The following is a 12,279-nucleotide window of genomic DNA, read 5'->3' as shown; positions in this document are numbered from 1 at the left end:
CCTAATTGCCATTGATAAAGTGGTGAATCACTGCATTCCATGTGGAGTAGGTACTGTTATGATGTGAGAAGACAGAGTGCCATACCAGAGTTTTAGCGTTGGGCAGAAGTAATTGTACAGGCCTGAGAAAAGAGTTGGCCCAGTTGGCTAGGAAACTAGGCACAGATAATTGAGAAAAATGATGGATGTTCAGGGAGATATTAAATAGCTCTCAATTAAAGTATATTCCTGAGTGGAAGAGGAATTGTAAAAGGGAGAAAAACATTCCATGGCTATTTAAGGAAGTCAACGAAGACATAAAAAACTAGGGCATACCATACTGCAAATGCTAGTGGTAAGCTGGACGATTGGGAGATCTTTAAGGTTCAGCAAAAGGCCACTAAAAATAAAATCAAAAGAGCTAAGGTGAACTACGAAAGGAAACTAGCAGAAAATATAAAAACTGATATGAAAAGCTTCTACAAGTATATACAGAGGAAAATAATAGCTAAGGTAAATGTTGGCCCTCTAGAGGACAATACTGGTGAGGTAATAATGGAGAACACAGAGACGGTGGAGGTACTGAACCAATACTTCGCCTCTGTCTTTACAGTAGAAGATAATAAAACTTTTCCAAAAAACTACAGTTAATGCAGAAGAACTTGGTGCAATAAACATCACTAGGGAGACGGTATTGAATAAACTGATGAGATTAAAAGTAGATCAGTCTCCAGGACCTGATGGCCTGCACCTTAGTGTATTGAGGGAGGTGGCAGCAGGGATAGTGGATGCATTGGTTATGATATTTCAGAATTCCCTGGATTCTGAAAGAGTCCCAGTGGATTGGAAACATGCTAATGTGACTCTCCTAGTCAAAAAGGGAGAGAGGCAAAAAGTAGCAAACTATAGACCAGTTAGCTTGACATCTGTGGTGGGGAGATTGTTGGAATCAATCATTAAGGAGGAGATGACTGAACATTTGGAAAAACACAGCTCAATCCATCATTGTCAGCTTGGTTTTATGAAGGGTAAGTCATGCTTGACAAACTTGGCTGAGTTTTTTGAGGACATAACCAGCAAGGTGGTTAATGGGTGTGGTATATCTAGACTTCCAGAAGGCTTTTGACAAGGTCTGCATAAAAGACTGATCCAGAAGGTGGGATCGCAGGGGATTGGGGGTAGAGTATTAGATTGGATTGAGGATTGGCTGACTGAAAGAAAGCAGAGGGTCGGGATAACTGCGTCCTTCTCTACCTACCACAATACATGATGTGATGTATATTCCTATGACTCTGTAAACAGAACACAGCAGCAGTCCTATAGGTCACTTGTGCCCATTGAACAAAGAACAAAGAACAAAGAAATGTACAGCACAGGAACAGGCCCTTCGGCCCTCCAAGCCCGCGCCGACCATACTGCCCGACTAAACTACAATCTTCTACACTTCCTGGGTCCGTATCCTTCTATTCCCATCCTATTCATATATTTGTCAAGATGCCCCTTAAATGTCCCTATCGTCCCTGCTTCCACTACCTCCTCCGGTAGCGAGTTCCAGGCACCCACTACCCTCTGCGTAAAAAACTTGCCTCGTACATCTACTCTAAACCTTGCCCCTCTCACCTTAAACCTATGCCCCCTAGTAATTGACCCCTCTACCCTGGGGAAAAGCCTCTGACTATCCACTCTGTCTATGCCCCTCATAATTTTGTAGACCTCTATCAGGTCGCCCCTCAACCTCCTTCGTTCCAGAGAGAACAAACCGAGTTTATTCAATCGCTCCTCATAGCTTATGCCCTCCATACCAGGCAACATTCTGGTAAATCTCTTCTGCACCCTCTCTAAAGCCTCCACATCCTTCTGGTAGTGTGGCGACCAGAATTGAACACTATACTCCAAGTGTGGCCTAACTAAGGTTCTATACAGCTGCAACATGACTTGCCAATTCTTATACTCAATGCCCCGTCCAATGAAGGCAAGCATGCCGTATGCCTTCTTGACTACCTTCTCCACCTGTGTTGCCCCTTTCAATGACCTGTGGACCTGTACTCCTAGATCTCTTTGACTTTCAATACTCTTGAGGGTTCTACCATTCACTGTATATTCCCTACCTGCATTAGCCCTTCCAAAATGCATTACCTCACATTTGTCCGGATTAAACTCCATCTGCCATCTCTCCGCCCAAGTCTCCAGACAACCTAAATCCTGCTGTATCCTCAGACAGTCCTCATCGCTATCCGCAATTCCACCAACCTTTGTGTCGTCTGCAAACTTACTAATCAGACCAGTTACATTTTCCTCCAAATCATTTATATATACTACAAACAGCAAAGGTCCCAGCACTGATCCCTGTGGAACACCACTGGTCACAGCCCTCCAATTAGAAAAGCATCCCTCCATTGCTACCCTCTGCCTTCTATGGCCTAGCCAGTTCTGAATCCACCTTGCCAGCTCACCCCTGATCCCGTGTGACTTCACCTTTTGTACTAGTCTACCATGAGGGACCTTGTCAAAGGCCTTACTGAAGTCCATGTAGACAACATCCACTGCCCTACCTGCATCAATCATCTTAGTGACCTCCTCGAAAAACTCTATCAAGTTAGTGAGACACGACCTCCCCTTCACAAAACCGTGCTGCCTCTCACTAATACGTCCATTTGCTTCCAAATGGGAGTAGATCCTGTCTCGAAGAATTCTCTCCAGTAATTTCCCTACCACTGAAGTAAGGCTCACCGGCCTGTAGTTCCCGGGATTATCCTTGCTACCCTTCTTAAACAGAGGAACAACATTGGCTATTCTCCAGTCCTCCGGGACATCCCCTGAAGACAGCGAGGATCCAAAGATTTCTGTCAAGGCCTCAGCAATTTCCTCTCCAGCCTCCTTCAGTATTCTGGGGTAGATCCCATCAGGCCCTGGGGACTTATCTACCTTAATATTTTTTAAGACACCCAACACCTCGTCTTTTTGGATCACAATGTGACCCAGGCTATCTACACCCCCTTCTCCAGACTCAACATCTACCAATTCCTTCTCTTTGGTGAATACTGATGCAAAGTATTCATTTAGTACCTCGCCCATTTCCTCTGGCTCCACACATAGATTCCCTTGCCTATCTTTCAGTGGGCCAACCCTTTCCCTGGCTACCCTCTTGCTTTTTATGTAAGTGTAAAAAGCCTTGGGATTTTCCTTAACCCTATTTGCCAATGACTTTTCATGACCCCTTCTAGCCCTCCTGACTCCTTGCTTAAGTTCCTTCCTACTTTCCTTATATGCCACACATGCTTCGTCTGTTCCCAGCCTTTTAGCCCTGACAAATGCCTCCTTTTTCTTTTTGACGAGGCCTACAATATCACTCGTCATCCAAGGTTCCCGAAAATTGCCGTATTTATCTTTCTTCCTCACAGGAACATGCCTGTCCTGTATTCCCTTCAACTGACACTTGAAAGCCTCCCACATGTCAGATGTTGATTTGCCCTCAAACATCCGCCCCCAATCTATGTTCTTCAGTTCCCGCCTAATATTGTCATAATTAGCCTTCCCCCAATTTAGCACATTCATCCTCGGACCACTCTTATCCTTGTCCACCAGTACTTTAAAACTTACTGAATTGTGGTCACTGTTACCGAAATGCTCCCCTACTGAAACATCTACCACCTGGCCGGGCTCATTCCCCAATACCAGGTCCAGTACCGCCCCTTCCCTAGTTGGACTGTTTACATATTGTTTTAAGAAGCCCTCCTGGATGCTCCTTACAAACTCTGCCCCGTCTAAGCCCCTGGCACTAAGTGAGTCCCAGTCAATATTGGGGAAGTTGAAGTCTCCCATCACCACAACCCTGTTGTTTTTACTCTTTTCCAAAATCTGTCTACCTATCTGCTCCTCTATCTCCCGCTGGCTGTTGGGAGGCCTGTAGTATACCCCCAACATTGTGACTGCACCCTTCTTATTCCTGATCTCTACCCATATAGCCTCACTGCCCTCGGAGGTGTCCTCTCGCAGTATAGCTGTGATATTCTCCCGAACAAGTAGCGCAACTCCGCCTCCCCTTTTACATCCCCCTCTATCCCGCCTGAAACATCTAAATCCTGGAACGTTTAGCTGCCAATCCTGCCCTTCCCTCAACCAGGTCTCTGTAATGGCAATAACATCATAGTTCCAAGTAGTAATCCAAGCTCTAAGTTCATCTGCCTTACCCGTAATGCTCCTTGCATTAAAACATATGCACTTCAGGCCACCAGACCCGCTGTGTTCAGCAACTTTTCCCCGTCTGCTCTGCCTCAGAGCCACACTGTCCCTATTCCCTAGTTCTCCCTCAATGCTCTCACCTTCTGACCTATTGCTCCCGTACCCACCCCCCTGCCATACTAGTTTAAACCCTCCCGTGTGACACTAGCAAACCTCGCGGCCAGGATATTTATGCCTCTCCGGTTTAGATGCAACCCGTCCATCTTATACAGGTCACACCTGCCCCGGAAGAGCTCCCAGTGGTCCAGAAAACGGAAACCCTCCCTCCTACACCAGCTGTTTAGCCACGTGTTTGTCTGCTCTATCTTCCTATTTCTAGCCTCACTGGCACGTGGCACAGGGAGTAATCCCGAGATTACAACCCTCGAGGTCCTGTCCTTTAACTTTCTGCCTAGCTCCCTGAACTCCTGCTGCAGGACCTCATGCCCCTTCCTGCCTATGTCGTTAGTACCAATATGTACAACGACCTCTGCCTGTTTGCCCTCCCCCTTCAGAATTCCCTCTACCCGTTCGGAGACATCCTGGACCCTGGCACCAGGGAGGCAACATACCATCCTGGAGTCTCTTTCACGTCCACAGAAGCGCCTATCTGTGCCCCTGACTATAGAGTCCCCTATTACTATTACTCTTCTGCGCTTTGACCCTCCCTTCTGAACATCAGAGCCAGCCGTGGTGCCACTGCTCTGGCTGCTGCTGTTTTCCCCTGATAGGCTATCCCCCCCGACAGTATCCAAAGGGGTATATCTGTTCGAGAGGGGGACAACCACAGGGGATTCCTGCACTGACTGCCTGCCCTTTCTGGTGGTCACCCATTTCTCTGCCTGCACCTTGGGTGTGACCACATTTACATAACTGCGATCTATGACGCTTTCCGCCACCTGCATGCTCCTAAGTGCATCCAATTGCTGCTCCAACCGAACCATGCGGTCTGTGAGGAGCTCCAGTTGGGTGCACTTTCTGCAGATGAAGCCACCCGGGACGCTGGAAGCCTCCCGGACCTGCCACATCTCACAGTCAGAGCACAGCACCCCTCTAACTGACATTGCGTCAATTAATTAAAATTAAAATTTGTCTCTTTTTTTTTTTTTTTAAATACTTTTTTTTTTTAAATTGCAAAGTTACTGTCAACTATCTGTTTCCTAGCACTAAATTTCTAATAGAAATGCGATAGCTAACTATAATACTCTCCGATCTCTGGCTTAGATATCCTCTAAATTATAATTAAGTTATTATGTTTAATTAGTTCCCAAATACTCAAATATTTTTTAAATTTAGGTTAGAATCCCAACCAGCCACTCAGGTCACAGCTTTTCTGTGATGTCGCTTCAATTTCCCCCCCGACACACACAATTTGAAAAAAGGTATAAAAGTAAAAATCACTTACTTGCCTTCTGAGTGTCTGAGATGTTCTCAGGTTCTCTCGCTGACAGAGACTGCTCCTCCACCACCGATCCTTGACCTGCACAATGCTAATAATATAATATGGCACTTACCTTACACCAATGGGTCTTATTATTAGGTTAGAGGAGGAGGGCGGGTGGGAGACACTACACGTGTAGTGTCTCGGGTTTCCTCTCCACCAGAATTTATTGGTTGGGGGGGGGTGGGGGGGGGGAACTTGCCAGAGGTAGAACTTCCGGTTCCCGCCTTATATAAAAACAAATAAAACTGCTGTAACTACTCACCTCCAAGAAGGCCCCTGCGCACCAAAATCCAATGGGCTGCTCCTGTAAAGGTAAGGTTTTTAAACTAACTACTCACCTCCCAGAAGGCCCCTGCGCACCGCTGCCGCCGAAATCCAAAGGGCTGCTCCTGTAAAGGTAAGTGGTTTTAAATTCACTACTCACCTCCAAGAAGGCCCCTGCGCACCGCTGCCGCCGAAATCCAATGGGCTGCTCCTGTAAAGGTAAGGTTTTTAAACTAACTACTCACCTCCCAGAAGGCCTCTGCGCACCGCTGCCGCCGAAATCCAAAGGGCTGCTCCTGTAAAGGTAAGTGGTTTTAAATTCACTACTCACCTCCAAGAAGGCCCCTGCGCACCGCTGCCGCCGAAATCCAATGGGCTGCTCCTGTAAAGGTAAGGTTTTTATTGCTTACTATTGTCTGTAACTCGCCTTACTTTCAAATAAAGTACCCACATTATTGTTTACCAATGCTTGTTATATGATTGGTCTGTTAATAGAAGAATGAAACAGGTACACCTATAATGCTGTTAGGCAGGGTGAGAGTTCAAGGATTTTGATCCAGTGATAGTGAAGAAATGAAAATACAGTTCCAAATCATAGTGGTTGGTGAGTTGGAGGGGAACTTGCAAATGGTAGTGTTCCCATATGTTTGCTGTCTTTGTCTGTTGACTAGAGGTTGTATTTGGAAAGTGTTGCCCAAGGGACTTTGCTGATTTGCTGCAGTGCATTGTGTAGCTGGTTCACGCTGCTGCCACTGTGCATTGGTGGGGAATATTTAAAATGGCATGGGTGGAGTGCCAAGCAAACATTCTTTGCCTTTGTCTAAATTCTTGAGTGTTGTTCCAGCTGCATTCACTTCAGGCAAGTGAAAAGTCATCCATCACACTCCTCTCCTGACTTGAGCCTTGTAATGGTGGGCAGTCTTTGGGGAGTCGGAAGGTGAGTTACACACCATAGACTTCCCAGCCTCTGACCTGCTCTTTGAGCCAGAGAATTTATATAGCGCTTCCAGTTACATTTCTGGCCAATTGTAGCCCTTGGGACTTTGATAATTGGGGAATTCAGCGACAGTAATGCTATTGAATGTTAAGGGTGGGAGGAAGGGGGATGTGGTGTGGTTAGATTCTCTCTTATTGGAGATGATCATTTCCTGCCACTTGTGTTACTTGACACATTTCAGCTCCAGCTTGAATGTTGTCCAGGTTTTGCTGTAGGTGGGCAAAGGGTGCTTCAGTTTCTGAGATGTTTTGAATGATACTGTACACTGTAATGATCAACAAACATCTTCAATGCGGATGCTGGGTTGGAGGGATATTCATTGATAACAATTGTCCAGCCTAAGGCCTGAGGAAATCTGGCAGTGATTTTTATTTCATGAGATGTGGGCTTTTTTAGCTACAGGACATATCTGGGCAATTTTCCACATTGCTGGGTAGATGCTAGTGTTGTAGCTGTGCTGGAATCGCTTGGCTCAAGGCATGGCTAGTTCTGGCATTGAGTACTATTGCTGGAATGTTGACCGGACCCATAGCCTTTGCATTGTCTAATATTTTCTGCCGTTTCTTGGTTTCACGTGGAGTGAATTGAATTGGCTGAAGACTGATATCTGTGATGCTAGGGACCTCCAGAGAAGGCTTAGATATAATATTATTTGCTTGGTACTTTTGGCTGAGGATGATTGTAATTGCTTCAGCCTTGCCTTTCGTACTGGTGTGCTGGCTCCCCAAACATTGAGGATGGGAACATTAGCGGAGCCTCATCTCCAGTGAGTTGTTTAAATGTCTACTACCATTCATGAGTAGATGTGGCAGGACTGCAGAGCTTAAATCTGATCCTTTGGTTGTGGCATTGTTTAGCTCATGCTGTTGCCACTGTTTGGCACGCAAATAGTCATGCAGGTCACTGTTTGGCACGCAAGTATTGTAGTTTCACCAGATTATATAGTCATTTTTTGGTCTGTCTGGTGCTGCTCCTAGCATGCCTTCTTTGCACTCTTAATTGAATCAAGGTTGATGTCTCTCTTGATGGTAATGGTAGAGTGGTAGATATGTCGTGACATGGGGTTACAGGTTGTGATTATATACAATTCTCCTGCTACTGCTGAAGGTCCACAGCACCTCATGGAGTTTTAAGTTGCTATATCTGTTTGAAATCTATCCCGTTAGCATGGTGGTAGTTCCACACAATGGGGGGTATCCTCAGTGTGAAGTCAGGACTTTGTCTTCACAAGGAGTCTGTGGTGATCATTCCTGCCAATACTGTTATGGACTGATGTATCTACAACAGGGATATTGGTGAAGATGAAGTCACATAGATTTTTCTCCTTGTTTTGGTTCTCTCACCATCTGTCGCAGACCAGGCCCAACAGCTAAGTCTTTCAGGCCTTGGCCAGCTTGGTCAGTAGTGGTGCTACTGAGCCACTCTTGGTGATGGACATTGAAGTCCCCCACCCCCACATTCTAAGCCCTTGCCACCCTCAGTGCTGTTCAACATAGAGATACACGATGATGTCCTGGGACTGAGATGAACCACAAGCATGAAATAGAGAGTCTATTGAGTTTATTCTCCATACACTTTAAATGTGCCTCAGTATTCTTTTTCTTGTCCTCAAATCTGTCAATCACATTATCATTTAATATCTTCGTAACCTCCTCCAATCATTTATCTCTGCACACACTCCACCTCTCTGAAACCAGCCTATGCCATTGTCAGATACTCCTTCAGCCATTCTGGAATTCATTTAACATTTTAGTCTTGTCTCCTCCCTGCCTTCAAAAGTCTCAGTGATATTTCCTTTCAACCGTTCACTCACCTTTCTTAATGATTGGTGTTCTGTGTTGACTCACTGCCCAAACACTGTGATGTGCTTTGAGATGTTTCACAGTTTGCCAGCAGGAATGTAGAAATACAGATAAAACTGGGACAGAGATACGAAGGAGTTACAAATTCACAGTCTTATCTGTACTCTTTCCAGGAGGCATCAGCTGAGTTGGTAGCACACTTGCATCTGAATTAGACAAATTTAGATTCACACTGCACCTCACATCGCGGCATAAACACGATCTAGCCTAATACTTCCGTGTGGTATTGAGAGAATGTTGCATGGATAGAAGAGCTCAAATGAGACAGTAAGGCAAAGTACTTTCTACCTGTGCAGTTGATTGTAAAAGTTCTATTTGAAGAATAGTTGGGAATCCTTTTAGTATCCTGACAAAGATTCATCCTTTAAAAAAAGCACCGCAGAATAAAACAGATTAATTAATCAGTCCTATAATTAACAGTTTTTAGAACAAAGTTCTGTGTAATTAACAACCTAAATACAATTCACAACACTGTTTATGCATATAATAATAATCTTTTAATAATAATCTTTATCGTCACAAGTAGCCTTACATTAACACTGCAATGAAGTTAATGTGAAAGCCCCTAGTCGCCACATTCCGGCGCCTGTTCGGGTACACAGAGGGAGAATTCAGAATGTCCAAATTCCCAACATGACGTCCTTCGGGACATGTGTTAGGAAACCGGAGCATCCGGAGGAAACCCGCGCAGACACAGAGAGAATGTGCAGACTCCACACAGTGACCCAAGCCGGGTGGTCAGTAATCGTTTACCATTTCTACTCAAGTCAATTCCTAAAGGTGTCACATATGACATATTAAAAAGATTGTTGGCTATTTGGGGTAATTCAGTGTGATGTTCTCACCTTATAATATTTGTTCTTATATCGGTCCATGAGTCCTTTTGTGTCTGCTTTTGTTTTCTTGAGCCTCTGGTTTTTTTTTGAAATTATTTTATTGAGGCATTTATAATTTTAACAATTTTAAACATCAAATTTCAATAAAAACAAAACCACAATAATATACCCAACAAACCCCCCGGACACAAACCCCACCCGACATGGCTTACACAAACAGTGCCACCTTCCCCAACCACATCCCATCCATGCCTCTCCTGCTTCTGTGGGTTTTGTTGTTCGATTTAAAAGCCCTCAGGTTGGATTGTTTGGTTATTAGCTGGTGGATGTCGGAGGGAGCAATTCCCCCGTGTTGGGAGATGAAATGATTGATCAGCTCTGGAGGGACACAGGGCAGTGTGTGCCAGATCAGTTGAGTATTTCCAGCATTTTCTATTTTTATTTCCGTGAGTGCTCACGTTGGAGAAAGTCTCACTTTCTGAGTAGGGAAGCAGCTTCCATGCGGAAATGGTGATTTAAATTCTGTTCACTCTTGGTGCCTCGAAAAGACGGTATACCATCCAATGCTTATCGTGGGCGAATCGTGTTAACACCAAAGTACCTGCTATGTTGGCAAGACTGTAACAGCCAGAGCACTTGGCTACAAAATTCTCAAGACTTCCTGAGAATGTGATAAGGAGTGACTTCAATGCAAGGTTTTCCTCAGAGAAGAAACTGTTTACCATATTTTGCAATTCACTGCATGTGTCAAAATGAAAAGAAGCTAAAGTGAAGATGTTCATGATAAGTTACTGATACTGTTGGCAAGGTTTCCTGAATGTCTCTCAAATTTCAGCAAAATCTTTAACTATTTTAGGCACTCCCAGTTTCTTTTAGTAGGGGGCTCCAGGAGTTTGACCTAACAATGGTAAAGGAATGGCAATATATACCAAGTCATGAGGATGTGTGACTTGGAGAGGATTTTGGAGTTGTTGGTGTATTCAATGTGCCTGTGCATCTTTATTACAACATTCCCAAATATTTTTGGTTGAGAACCAACGTGAAAAGTGAAGGCTCACAATACAAGATTATAAAGAATAAGAGTAGTTTGTAGATGACACCCCAACTGATGTGTTGGGTGTTCTGGATCCGTGTAACACATACAGGCCACCAACACTTAAAATAGTGCAACACTATTTTATTAAGTTAGAAACTGTTGAACATACTTTCACTGTGGATTAACACGATGTTAGATTAAACTAAAGACCTAGGTCTGTCCGAACCAGTCTATGCACTCAGCACATGGTGAGGACCTGTGCTGTGAGCTGTAAGCTCTGTCCTTGTAGGAGGCCGCATTGCGAATCCGCATGAACTCTGATGCCCCCTGTCTTTATAGTGAGTGTGCTCTAACTGGTGATTGGCTGCGGTGTTGTGCGTGTTGATTGGTCTTGCTGTGTGTCCATCACCGTGTGTGTATCTGCACCATGATATACTGGTGTATATCATGATATCCCCCCTTTATAAAAGAATGTATGTGTGTGGCAAAAAATAATGTATGGTGAGAATGTTCCAAACTACGTGTGGGGTGCGAAGACATATTTACAGGACTATGTACATGAGAACAAAGCTATTTACATGGGAAGGTGCCTGGTGCAGAGAAGCAGTATGCAACAAGAATAACGAGATCAACACTATATACAAACCAGGGAAACGATCAAACAAAGCAACAAAACAATTCAGAGAGTCTATAAGTCTGCAAAGTTCATAAATTATGTCTCTGAGGTGGGCGACGAATTTTGGTTGACCGCCTCAAGGGTGGGTCGAGAGCCGCCGGTTCAGGAGCGGGCTGGACTGCGTCAGAATCAGGGCGACGCAGAGTGACAGGGAGCTCTGCATAGTCCGTGGCAGGGTCAGCAGAGGGCGAGGCGACAGTGGAGGATCACGTGCCGAGCATGGAACGAGACGAAGGGCACGTCGATTGTGGCACAGAATAGAGCCATCCGGTAGACGAACCAGGAATGAGTGGGGGGCCACCTGCCAAAGGACAACAGCGTTTGCAGACCAACCCCCATCCGGAAGATGGACGCGGACGTTGTCCTCTGGAGCCAGAGCAGGGAGATCAGCTGCACGGAAGTCATGAGCCGCCTTGTGCTGTGCATGAGACAGCTGCATCCGGCGAAGGACCGGAATGTGGTCGAGGTCTGGGACATGGATGGACGGCACCGTCGTCCTCAGGGTATGACCCATGAGTAACTGGGCTGGCGACAGGCCAGTGGACAGCGGGGCGGAGTGATAAGCAAGGCAAGGTGGAAATCGGATCCAGCATCGGCAGCCTGGCATAGGAGCCGTTTGACTATATTTACCCCCTTCTCCGCTCTGCCGTTGGATTGGGGGTACAGGGGACTGGATGTCACATGGGCAAAATTGTACCGCCTGGCAAAGTTGGACCATTCCTGGCTGGCGAAGCAGGGGCCATTGTCTGACATAACCATGAGCGGGATGCCGTGTCGAGCAAATGTTTCTTTACATGCACGAATGATGGCAGACGAGGTGATGTCGTGCAACCGTATCACCTCCGGGTAATTCGAAAAGTAGTCCACGATCAGGACATAGTCTCTACCCAGCGTGTGGAACAGGTCGATGCCCACCTTGGTCCATGATCACGTGACCAACTCATGGCGCTGCAGGGTCTCACGC

The sequence above is a fragment of the Scyliorhinus torazame genome, chromosome 17 (genome assembly GCF_047496885.1).
Source record: "Scyliorhinus torazame isolate Kashiwa2021f chromosome 17, sScyTor2.1, whole genome shotgun sequence".
Taxonomy (NCBI): domain Eukaryota; kingdom Metazoa; phylum Chordata; class Chondrichthyes; order Carcharhiniformes; family Scyliorhinidae; genus Scyliorhinus; species Scyliorhinus torazame.
The sequence above is the reverse complement of the archived record's forward strand: the minus strand, read 5'-3'. Positions refer to the sequence as shown.